Source organism: Quercus lobata, chromosome 9 (genome assembly GCF_001633185.2).
Source record: "Quercus lobata isolate SW786 chromosome 9, ValleyOak3.0 Primary Assembly, whole genome shotgun sequence".
NCBI lineage: Eukaryota > Viridiplantae > Streptophyta > Magnoliopsida > Fagales > Fagaceae > Quercus > Quercus lobata.
The window spans coordinates 2,015,296-2,026,725 of NC_044912.1; the positions used below are offsets into that span (position 1 = coordinate 2,015,296).

The 11,430-nt window shown below is 33.3% G+C and overlaps 1 long non-coding RNA gene and 1 pseudogene across 2 annotated transcripts; both read left to right on the plus strand.

Annotated features, from left to right (window-relative positions):
* The first annotated feature begins 771 nt into the window (after nt 1-771).
* Nucleotides 772-3,035, plus strand: LOC115960949. Its single transcript, XR_004085257.1, has 3 exons — nt 772-784; nt 898-979; nt 2,541-3,035. It is a non-coding gene; the product is annotated as an uncharacterized LOC115960949 (long non-coding RNA).
* Nucleotides 3,036-3,107: 72 nt separating this feature from the next.
* LOC115960947 lies at nt 3,108-8,265 on the plus strand (annotated as a pseudogene). The gene is made up of 4 exons (XR_004085256.1): nt 3,108-4,583; nt 4,759-5,558; nt 7,188-7,245; nt 7,970-8,265. The product of XR_004085256.1 is annotated as a disease resistance protein RPM1-like (transcript).
* Nucleotides 8,266-11,430: the final 3,165 nt, after the last annotated feature.

Genomic DNA, 11,430 nt, shown 5'->3' on the forward strand with positions numbered 1-11,430 from the left:
TACCCGTGGAAGTTGGCTTGTCGAGCATGAGAATTGTGGATTTTTCCCCGAGCATAAATGACACAGCCATGATCGAAAAAATAAACTTCATGAAAGAGAATAGAGAAATAGCGTCTATTAAGTGCTAAGTTGCAGAAAATTCAAAGAAAAACTCTACACTATAAAAGAAAGATCACACCCCTAGACTCTTTTCCCCTACCTAGCGCTCCATCTCGGATGGGACAATGAAGTCCATTGTGCCAATTCCCTGAGATTATTAGATAGTCCTCGTTCAGGCATTTGTTAGTTTTAGGAAGACAAGATGTCAACCTGGTGGAAGGGAACCTAGTTCGAAGGTAGTAGCCATAGCCAAAGCTGTCATGACAGTTATATACCCAGTTAATGCAGTGGTGGGTAAGGTTGATACCCATCTTTTTGTTTAGCCAAACTACGCTATTAACTACTTTGAAAAGGTTAGGGGAACATTGGGTAGGACAAATCCTAAAGAATAACAAAAAATCCCTCATGACCTTATCTATGGGAATCCTCATTCCACCTTCTATGAAGTCAATCATCGGAATGGCCACAGCCCCTGTCGGCCTTTTCATGTATTGTTCCCCCACTTCATAGTGTTCTATAGAGACATCAGGGGGAATTCCATATTTGGCTTTAAAGGACTTACTTTTCTTGGGAGTATCTACTAAGTTAGCAAACCTACCTATCCTAAGGAGAGTAAAAACAGAAGAAAAACTAAAGAAATAACTCTAATAACCAAGGATCAAAGGAGGTGCAAGAAAATATTCAAGTAAGTCTATTCTTTAAAATATTTCACCACTGTATTTGCATATTTTAAATATTTAAAAGCATTAATTAGCTTTTGTTTCTATATTTGATAATTTGTTCTTTTGTATCTCCTAGGTTCCTACATCTATCTTCAAGTTGAATATCAGATGGTGTAAATCTTCGGTACCAATTTCGATTAGTGGGCTCAGGACTGGAGGTGGGAGTTGAAATTTTTATTTTTTATTTTATTAATTTGAATATTGTAAATTTTAGTTCAATTCTACTTATGTCTATATCATATATTCATTCTTTATTAATTATTGAGACCACACTTCAAGAGGTTGAGGTTAAGGTTGAGATTGGGTCAGTTTGAATTTTTTTTTTTTTTTTTTTTATTAGGGGAGTTTGAATTTCTAATTGTGCTGCTTTTAATCAATTAGTTTGTACTTTTATTAATAAATTTCATTTGTAAGTGTGGGGGTATTTCATGAGGAATAAATAAGGGTTTTTTATCTTTTCAGTTGGTGGAATCACTTCATTTTATGTATTAGTATTTTCTATTCTCTCTCATTGGTCACCTATTGTCAAACTGTATTAGTTTATATTGAAAATTGCAATGCTTTTATTATCAATGAAACTTATGTTTGATTTGGAAAAAAAAAAAAAAAAAAAAAAAAAGGCCAAATTGTTTGACCAATTAATGATAAAGAGGAATAAAAACCCTCAGTCATGCTTTGGGTGTTCTACTATAAAGTGAAACAATTAAAATAAATTGGTCCCTTATGGAAACATGACTCTATGGTTTATTAATATAGAAATAATAGATCAAGGATAATTGAAATGTAAATTGTAAAGCATCTTTTTTTTTTTTTTTTTTTTTTGAGAAGGAATTGTAAAGCATCTCTTAAACATGGAAAATCAAACAAATGTGTTAAACTTCATCTCTTATTTTATGATTTAATTGTCACTTGAACAAGATTAATATGTGAAAATTTATAATTTTATCGATGTCTTTTATTGTCTTTACTTGAGAATAAATGCAATTATTATCATGTATTTATTTGTTTAAAAGTTTTAAATTTCGTATTAAGATAAGAATGATATTTTAGAAAGACTCAATTATTTTGTTTTGAAAGAAATAAAAAGAAAAGTCAAAATTTTGGTCCATAAATTATATAATTTTTTTAATTCTTTTATCAAATTATCATTATTTCATTTTAGTCCTTAAATCTTTTTTTTTTTTTTTTAGAATCTTACTCCTTAAATCTTTATAAACATTTATTGGTACCTTGCCTTTCCTTACCATTATTATGGAAAAAAAAAAAATCTAATATAAAGACTAATGTACACATCCTCCTTTATTTTCTTTGAAAGTTCACGAATCACATCCTTCTAGTATTCTGTTTAATGTACAAATCACATATTAGACAACATATGGTGTCATAAATACAAACCATGTGGAAACAATGATATTTTAATTATTGAAATGTTCTGTTTAAAAATATATATATCACAAGTTCCTTAAAAAAAAATGAAAATGTTGCCAGTGACAAATAGAAATATTTTTCACTGTTTAATTTAGACAAGTACAATGACCATTGTTTAATTTAAATAAATTCAAAAAATCACTGTATCTACACTACTTATCCCCCCCCCCCCCCCCCAAAAAAATCATTCTTCAACTTAATTGACGTACTGGTACACTTTTTGAGAATTAGAATACTTTCATGCATTATGTTTCTCACCTCTATTCATTTTTCTTTTTCTTTTTTGTGCAGGTCTCCTAGGACTGGCAAGCAACAAGTCAAAGCATGGCATTCTCTTCCTCTTTGGATGTGATATAATTGGAAGAAAGGGAGCATAAAAACTTGGTGACTAAAGCTAGAAGAGAGTTTGAACTGTGAAGTTAAAAATGGATCAGGCTGTAGTGGAACTCTTGATTGAAAATATCATTTCAGTCCTTTCAAATGATGCATCTTTGTTATGGGGAGCTCGTGATGCAATTGAAGATATCAAAGATGAGTTAATAAGCATGCGATCATTCTTAGTAGATGCTGATAGAACGGGAGTAAGGAGGGAAGGAGAGAAAACTTGGGTGGCAACTGTGAGGGACTGGGCGTATGATGTTGAAGACATTATTGATGAGTACATGTATCACATGAATCACCAACAAATTGGCGGTCAATCTTCCTGGAACCTTCACCACACCATTAACTTTCCAAAAAATCTCTGGGTGAGACGTCAAACCGCAACCAAGATACAAAAAATTAATGAGAAAATAAAAGGCGCCATACCGGAGAGGAAGCAAAGATATGGTATTGATCATATAGAGGGAACTGGTTCTAAAGATAATCAGAAATGGGTGGTGCGTCATGCTGAATCATCTCTTTTTTTTAAAGAAGACGAACTTGTTGGGATTGAAAAGAAAAGGCAATCGTTAATGAAATGGTTGATGGATGGAGAACCACATCTGACTGTCATTTCGATAGTTGGGATGGGAGGTTCAGGCAAGACCACACTAGCTGCCAACACCTACAATAATGATGATGTAAAGAAACATTTCGACTGTTGTGCATGGATCACAATTTCCCAAGCATACGAATTAGAAGACGTATTAAGGAGCTTGATTATGGAATTCCACGAGTCAAGGAAGGAAACAAATCCAGCAGACTTGAATTCCATGAGCTACAGACTGTTAGTAAAAACACTGGTGAATTATTTAGGGGAGAAAAGGTATCTACTTGTCCTAGATGATGTTTGGGACACAAATCTCTTGGATGAAATAAAGGTATCACTTCGAGATAGTTGTCTTGGGAGTAGAATCATCCTTACAACTCGAAAAGAAGATGTAGCTTGCTATCATTTGGGAGGTAAACATCATATTCATCATATTCAGTTGCTGCAAAACGAAGAGGCATGGGAGCTCTTTTGCAAGAAAGCATTCATAAATTGTACCAATGGAAGTTGTCCACTGGAGCTTAAATCTTTTGCTAGAGAACTTGTGCGAAAATGCGAAGGCCTACCTCTTGCAATTGCGGCTTTGGTAGTCTTATGTACTCCAAGAATATGTTTGAGTGGAACGAAATTTACAACAGCTTGAATTGGAGTCTAAGTAAAAATCCTAAGCTAGAAGCAGTGAAGAGCATTTTGTTGCTTAGTTTCAACGATTTACCATATCAATTGAAGCATTGTTTCCTATATTGCTCTCTTTTCCCAGAAGATCATGAGATTCGAAGAAAGAGGCTCATAAAGCTATGGATGGCAGAAGGATTTGTAGAACAAGATAAAAGGTCCATGCCAGAGGAAGTAGCAGAGAGCTACCTATTAGAACTCATTTTTCGAAGCATGCTTCAAGTTGTAAAAAGGAATGACTCTGGAAGGCCAAAGAGATGTAAAATGCATGATATTCTGCGGGAGCTTGCTCTATCAATATCAGAGAGAGAGAAGATTGGTGTTGTACATGTTAGAAGAGAAGAAATGACAGAATGCGAAGCACGCCGCATTTCAATTCACAAAACTGATGGAGAAGTCAAATCATTTACGAGGATGCCAAAGCTCCGTTCTTTTCTTGTTTTTAACAAGATGTTGAAAACATTGCCTTTTGGAAGTAAAATGTTAAGGGTCCTAGATTTGGAAGATGCCCCTATTGATGACTTGCCTGATGAACTATTCAAATTATTTAACTTAAGATATTTGAATTTAAGGGGAACCTTAGTTAAGGAGCTTCCAAAATCTGTAGGGCGGCTCCGAAACCTTCAAACCTTGGACATCCGAGACACAAAACTAGAGGTCCTTCCTTGTGAAATAGGAGAGTTGCAAAACTTTTTTTTTTTTTTGCCCCCCGGTAATCATGCCCCTGACGGGGTTCATCGACTAATCCGGATTCGAGCCGGGTAGGACCTTTCGGGTGGCAATCTCCCAACCGAGTCGCAACTGCATACACAATCGAAACCGAGACCTGCTAAGCCTGGATATGATCTAACAAGAGTTGCAAAACTTGCGGCATCTAATTCTACACCAATTCACTGGAAATTGGAATGATTTCAAAATTTGTACTGGGCCGCGAATACCATCAAATATCTGTAGATTAAAAAATTTGCAAGTTGTGACATATTTAGAAATAACAGGTGACTTGTTGAAACAGATTCGGAGCATGACTCAGCTTACCACGATCGCTCTTTCAAATGTGAAAGCAGCAGATGAGATGGACTTATGTGATTCAATTCATAACATGAAGCTTATGCGCTACTTGTGTATCGTGGTTACAAATGCGGAGGAAACCCTCCGTATGGATGCACTTTCATCTCCTCCTACCAACCTTCAAAAGCTTGTTTTGGTTGGAAAACTAGAAAAGGTGCCACAGTGGTTTCATTCACTTCAAAGCCTCACATATTTGTATCTGCATTGGTCGAGACTGGAAGAAGATTTACTCCCTCACATTGCTGCTTTGCCCCATTTGGGACATCTTTCACTTTTTTATGTCTATGTTGGAAAACAGCTATGTTTCAGTACAGGCTTTCTTAAGCTTACAAAATTGAGAATTTGTAATTTCCCTCAATTGAATGAGATAATAATAGAAAAGGGGGTGATGCCAAATCTGAAATCCCTAGAGATTTACAGCTGCATGGAGTTAAAGGCAGCGCCAAAGGGCATTGAAAACCTACAAAATCTCCAACTACTGCATTTGCAATCTGTCTCAATGGAACTTCAAAATCGCATTCACAGCGTGGATTTTCCAAAGGTTCAGCACATCCCAAAGATCTACATCTTGTAGTAATTCAAAATGTTTCACGAAGGTAGCTTCTCAATTCTATCTAATTTTTCTTCCACTTTTAATCTTTAAATGAATGGTTGCATTCATTTTATCATTTAAGTTATTTCTTTGAACTAATGGTTTCTGTCTTTCTGACATCATAAATAAGTAATCTGTTTTAACGATTAATTGTACTTAATCGTATCTCTGTTTTTTTACCCACGGTAGAATCATGCTTGCTATTGCTTGATTGCTTGGAGTTTGTTTTATCTACCATCTTGGCATAGAAAAATAAATAAAATAAAATAAATTCCTTGCAATAGATAATGTTAGTTTCTAGGCCTGACTCAAAATACTGTTTATATAAATGTATTTGGGTGTATTCTGTTTGTGGGTATGTCAAGCCCACCATATGTTTGAGGAAAGTCCTTTGTGGATGTTGCGTGATTGGAAGATACAAGATTTTGACCTATGTAACCCCACGACTTTTGCTGGATTTTTCATTATGCGTCTTTCATGGGTGTTGATAATCCTAAGCTTGCATATAATTTATTGGTCCGTTACAGTGAGCACACGTTAGCCTGTGATTTGTTTTATATATAAATCTTTGTGTTGCAAACTAGTCCTCATGAAATACATTGATTAATAATAGCTTCTCCTTTTTATATTTTATTATTATTATTTTGCCATTGATAATAGGATGTTTTAACTCTTAAGTGCTCACATTATTAGTCTGCCACACTGAGGTCATAGATTTATAGTCTAATTTAAGATAGGATGTCTTCGGTAATTTTTTTTTAGCTTGGCACATGCTGCCTATGTCTTTTCATTGATTGCCCTTGTACTCGTTTGTACATACTACTATCCATTTGAGAAGCAGCATATAAGTTAAGAAATAATTTTCTTGAGTTTATGTACCCTCGTATTTTCCTCATAGGTGTTCCCTTCCCATTTAGGTTGAGACAATATTATTTTGAGGAGATCATGTATGGGAGGGGGACTAGTGCCTTGTTTCTAGGAAGATGCTCTTAAGAGTTAGGTCGTACTTTCTTTTTGCACTGACTCTTAACCATAGTACCCAATAGATGCAAAAACTAATAGCCAGAAGACTCACATTCTCTCTCCATTTCTATATCTATGCATCATGCATGAAAAAGTGGTTGTATCAAGTTAAGAAAAAAGTTATCAGTTTCTGTTTTAGACCCTATGCTCTCGAGTTCGCAATTCCTATATGGATGAGATGTGATTAGGGTTTATTTATTTTCTGATAAGTATAATCACAATTTAATTATTTTCCCTTTATTGATGCATCTTTGCCATTAACCTATGGTCCTTGAGTCCTAGTTAAAAATCCTTGACTTAGATATAAATTCTTAATGAGATTTCCAATTTTTCTCTATTTTTCCAATTCTTCTTTTGGGTAGCAAATCTCTTGCTTTTAATTGTATTTTTATTGTATTCCTCATTGTTAGGTTGTCATAAGCTCATGAAGAGAAATGAGTGATCCAAGTCATAATTTCCAACTAATACATGTTGAACAATTTTGTTTATGTCTTCTTTTATGTGATTGGAACTGCAACTTGATACTTTGTGTTACCTAAGTTAGCAATATCTATTTGAATTTGTTATCATACTCTTAGACATAACTCATAAGTTACTCTCTGTTATTTAGTGTTGCAATGCATCTCAAAGATCTACATTTGGTAGTAATTCGAGAATGTTTCATGAAGGTAGCTTCTCACTTCTCTGTGTTTTTCTTCTTCTTTTTTTCTTTTTTCATGAATGGTTATCGCATTCATTTCTATCTTTCATCTAACCCCCCCCCCCCCAAAAAAAAAAAAAGCTTTGCTTCATCTAAGTTATTTCACTAACAAATTTATGTATGCTCGACTAATATTATTTATCCACTTTGTAATAGCTTAAGTTTTTGAAACTAATGGTTTCTGACATGATAAATAAGTAACCATGTTCATGCCTAACAATGCTTGCTATTGCTTGATTGCTTGGAGTTTGATTTAGTTACCATCTTGGCATAAACTGATAAACACATCAAATTCTTTGAAATAGAATGAATTATCTTCTGGATCCTATGTCAAAATACTGTTTTTAATATGTATTTTGGTGTGTATGCATGTGTGAATGTGTGTTTGTAGGCGTGTTCTGTATGTGAGTAATGGCCACCATGTGTTCTAGGAAAGTCCTTTATGAATGATGTGTGATTGGAAGACACAAGATTGTGAATTATGTAATGCTAACTTTTTCTAGGTTTTTTCATTAGGTGTCCTCCATGCATGTCAATAATTCTAATCTTGCTTGTGATTTTCAATTTTATGTACAGAGGTTTCTTAGATTTGGTTTGGCTATGATGTCTTATTATTTGTGTTTTGGAACATGAATTTGTCAATTTTAATAAGCCATATCTCTGTTTTTTTTTTTTTTTTTTACTTGTGGCAGAATGATGCTGAAGATTATGAGTTTGCCTTGTTTGCTTCAAAAGGATTCTGTTTTGTTTGGAGCTCTAATTCTAAGTATTGTTTGGGTATTCTAGTTATTGTTCAATAAATTAATACTCAAGACTTTGTTTCTTATTTGCCTGTAATAAATGTAAAAGTTTGAACTCCAAGATGCCTTTGTGGTAGTTTGTTGGAAGATTGTCACTGGTTCAACCATGGATTGTAATTTGTATGTAATTTAGCTTGTGTAAACCATTAACATCTGTGTGAATTGTTTTCTATTGTTTCTGAGTTTTATATTTCTTTTGTTTATTCTTCCTTAACAACTTGATGAACCTGATCCAAACCAACACATCAGGGTTTGTTTTTTGTGGTTGAAGGGTTTGGTTGGGTCCTTATTTTTTTATAACTTGAGTTGGATCGGGTTCAAAGTTGACAAAAATTTTAATCCAAATAACCCCATCCAACCCCTCTATCAATTAATACTTTAAAAAAATATATATGTATGAACTCTTTAATTTATTTTATTTTAGATTTTACATACCTAAAAAACATTAATTTATTTTAGACTTCACAACTTACTTTAAATTTGTTAATTCGGACTGTCTTAGTAATTTGAGATTTTTTTTAGATGAAATTGTAATTATTTCTTAAAAAAATGGGTCTAAATTGGTGAATGAAAACCAAAATTTTTTATTTAGGCCTGGCAAAATGGTTCTAACGATCCGATCCAACCCTACATATTCCCTAGTTGAGTTGAACATTTCTCAACATGTGAAATTGTTGGCTTTTATAAAAACACAAAACAAAATCCAACCTATTCCAATGCATTCACACCTCTATTTTCCTTTTTCATAAACAACAATGCTCAACTCTTTACATCTTATGATTGACGATAATAATAATAAAATAAAGTTTCCATTTTATCTAAAAACTAGTCGCTAACCCATGCGATGCACGGGAAAATTATTAAAAAATAATAAAGCATGCATATATTAAAAGACAATTTAAGTTCATGTGTGCTTGCAAGGGATACATACCTAAATAGTTCTTGTGGTAGAAATAAAAGCCTTATCTTTGAGATAAAGAACTGATGTAAACAAACTAACCTTACATAAAAAAATAAATAAATAAATAAAACATAAAACTGATGTCACGGGAAATTCAGCCACATAGTAGTAATATATAAATCTCTTAAAACCTAAACCTAAATGTAAGGACTAAATATTTATGCGTCTTCTCTTGCTTTCTTGATGTATTTGGTTAAAAACATAAAACTGATGTCACGGGAAATTTAGCCACATAGTAGTAATATATAAATCTCTTAAAACCTAAACCTAAACCTAAACGTAAGGACTAAATATATAAACAAACTAACCTTACAAAAGCTGAACTTTATAAGCTAAAATCTATACCGTGAGTTGTAGATCTTGAATGCTATACCGTGCGTTTAGGGCTTCCTACATCTGGAGAGAGAGAGAGTTTACAGAAACCAAAGAAAATCTCTCTATAGCTTAAGAAACACAATATAATAAAATCAAAGAGATAAAATTTTCAGAGGACAAAATATTATAGATAATTTAAAAGAATTTTGGTTTAATTCTTGAACACCGCAACTCCATCAAATTCATACTAATAATAATATTTTATGATAGCGCAGTTAGAATTTTGGTTTAATTCTTGAACACTGAATTGGAAATTGATTATATGAGTATTCAATGGTGAACAAAGTACTATGTATTAATTAATATATAAACAAAACTAACCTTACAAAAGCTGAACTTTATAAGCTAAAATTTATACCGTGCATTGTAGATCTTGAATGCTTTAGGGCTTCCTACGTCTGGAGAGAGAGAGAGTTTGCAGAAACCATGGCTTTATATTTCTTAACTTGAGAGAGGGGTAAGGTTGCTAGAGTTTTGAGGAGTTATAATTTTTATTTATTTTTTATTTTTTAAATATTGTGCTGACGTGGAAAATTGTGGAGGGCTTCCTACATCTGGAGAGAGAGAGAGTTTGCAGAAACCAAATAAAATCTCTCTATAGCTTAAGAAACACAATATAATAAAATCAAAAAGATAAAATTTTCAGAGGACAAAATATTATAGATAATTTAAAAGAATTTTGGTTTAATTCTTGAACACCGCAACTCCATCAAATTCATACTAATAATAATATTTTATGATAGCGCAGTTAGAATTTTGGTTTAATTCTTGAACACTGAATTGGAAATTGATTATATGAGTATTCAATGGTGAACAAAGTACTATGTATTAATTAATATATAAACAAAACTAACCTTACAAAAGCTGAACTTTATAAGCTAAAATCTATACCGTGCATTGTAGATCTTGAATGCTTAAGGGCTTCCTACGTCTGGAGAGAGAGAGAGTTTGCAGAAACCGTGGCTTTATATTTCTTAACTTGAGAGAGGGGTAAGGTTGCTAGGGTTTTTAAATATTGTGCTGACGTGGAAAATTGTGGTGTCAGCAAAGGCTTCGGTTTTATATATATATATATATATATATATATAGATTATTTAACACCCTACCACCCCTCTTCATAGCAAAATTGTTAAAACGAATTAAATAATATTTTTGGAGAACTCACAAATTTTTTTCATGTATACAATAGTGAGCACATAATTTGAATAATAGTTTGATGAACCCTTTTTCATTTTTTTTTTTTTTTTTTTTTTTGGTAAACCATTTTTCATCCTATTACTATATTAGACTTGTAGACGTACTCCTTTCCTCATATAAACTTAGATACTAAAATTAAATTATGGGGAAAATAAGGTTGAATGGATATGTTAATGGCAATGACTTCCTTCACAAATTCAATGAGGAAGACAAAGCTGCCATGATTCTTCTTCACATAAAGCATGCCAATTGCTGGATGAGAAATTTGCCATAGCTTTGCATGAAATCAAAAACCAAAGAATTAGGCATAAGCAACATGTAGCAAATACTAGCAAGCCAAAACCCATTCAATGTTTCCAAAGAAGACCATGGTTTATTAACCCTGTCCATGAAAGCCTATTCCTGCAAGCTCCCGGATTTCCCACCATTCCCATGCCTCAACAGCCTCATAGGAGCATGCTCTAAGCCTTTTGAGAAGCAATTGGCATTCAGCTATGTAAGGGGTGACCAAAGCAAGCTATCCCTGAACAAACTAGATGTCAAAAACTCTCTTACCATTGCTAAACAAGAACGAAGATGTCGATAATGGAATTCCTATAATTATGTATGACATAAAAGATAAGGAACACTCAATGATGTTCAAACTTTGGGAGTCCAGGGTTTATGTTCTTAAGGAAGGGTGGAACACGTTTTGCCAAAAACATAGTCTGCGTGAGCATGAAGATTTCGTGACAATGTAGATGTTCCGCCATGTTCAAACTAGGGAACTATGCTTTTCCATCTCTTCAAGAAGACTAAGTTACACAGTTGAATATTTTTT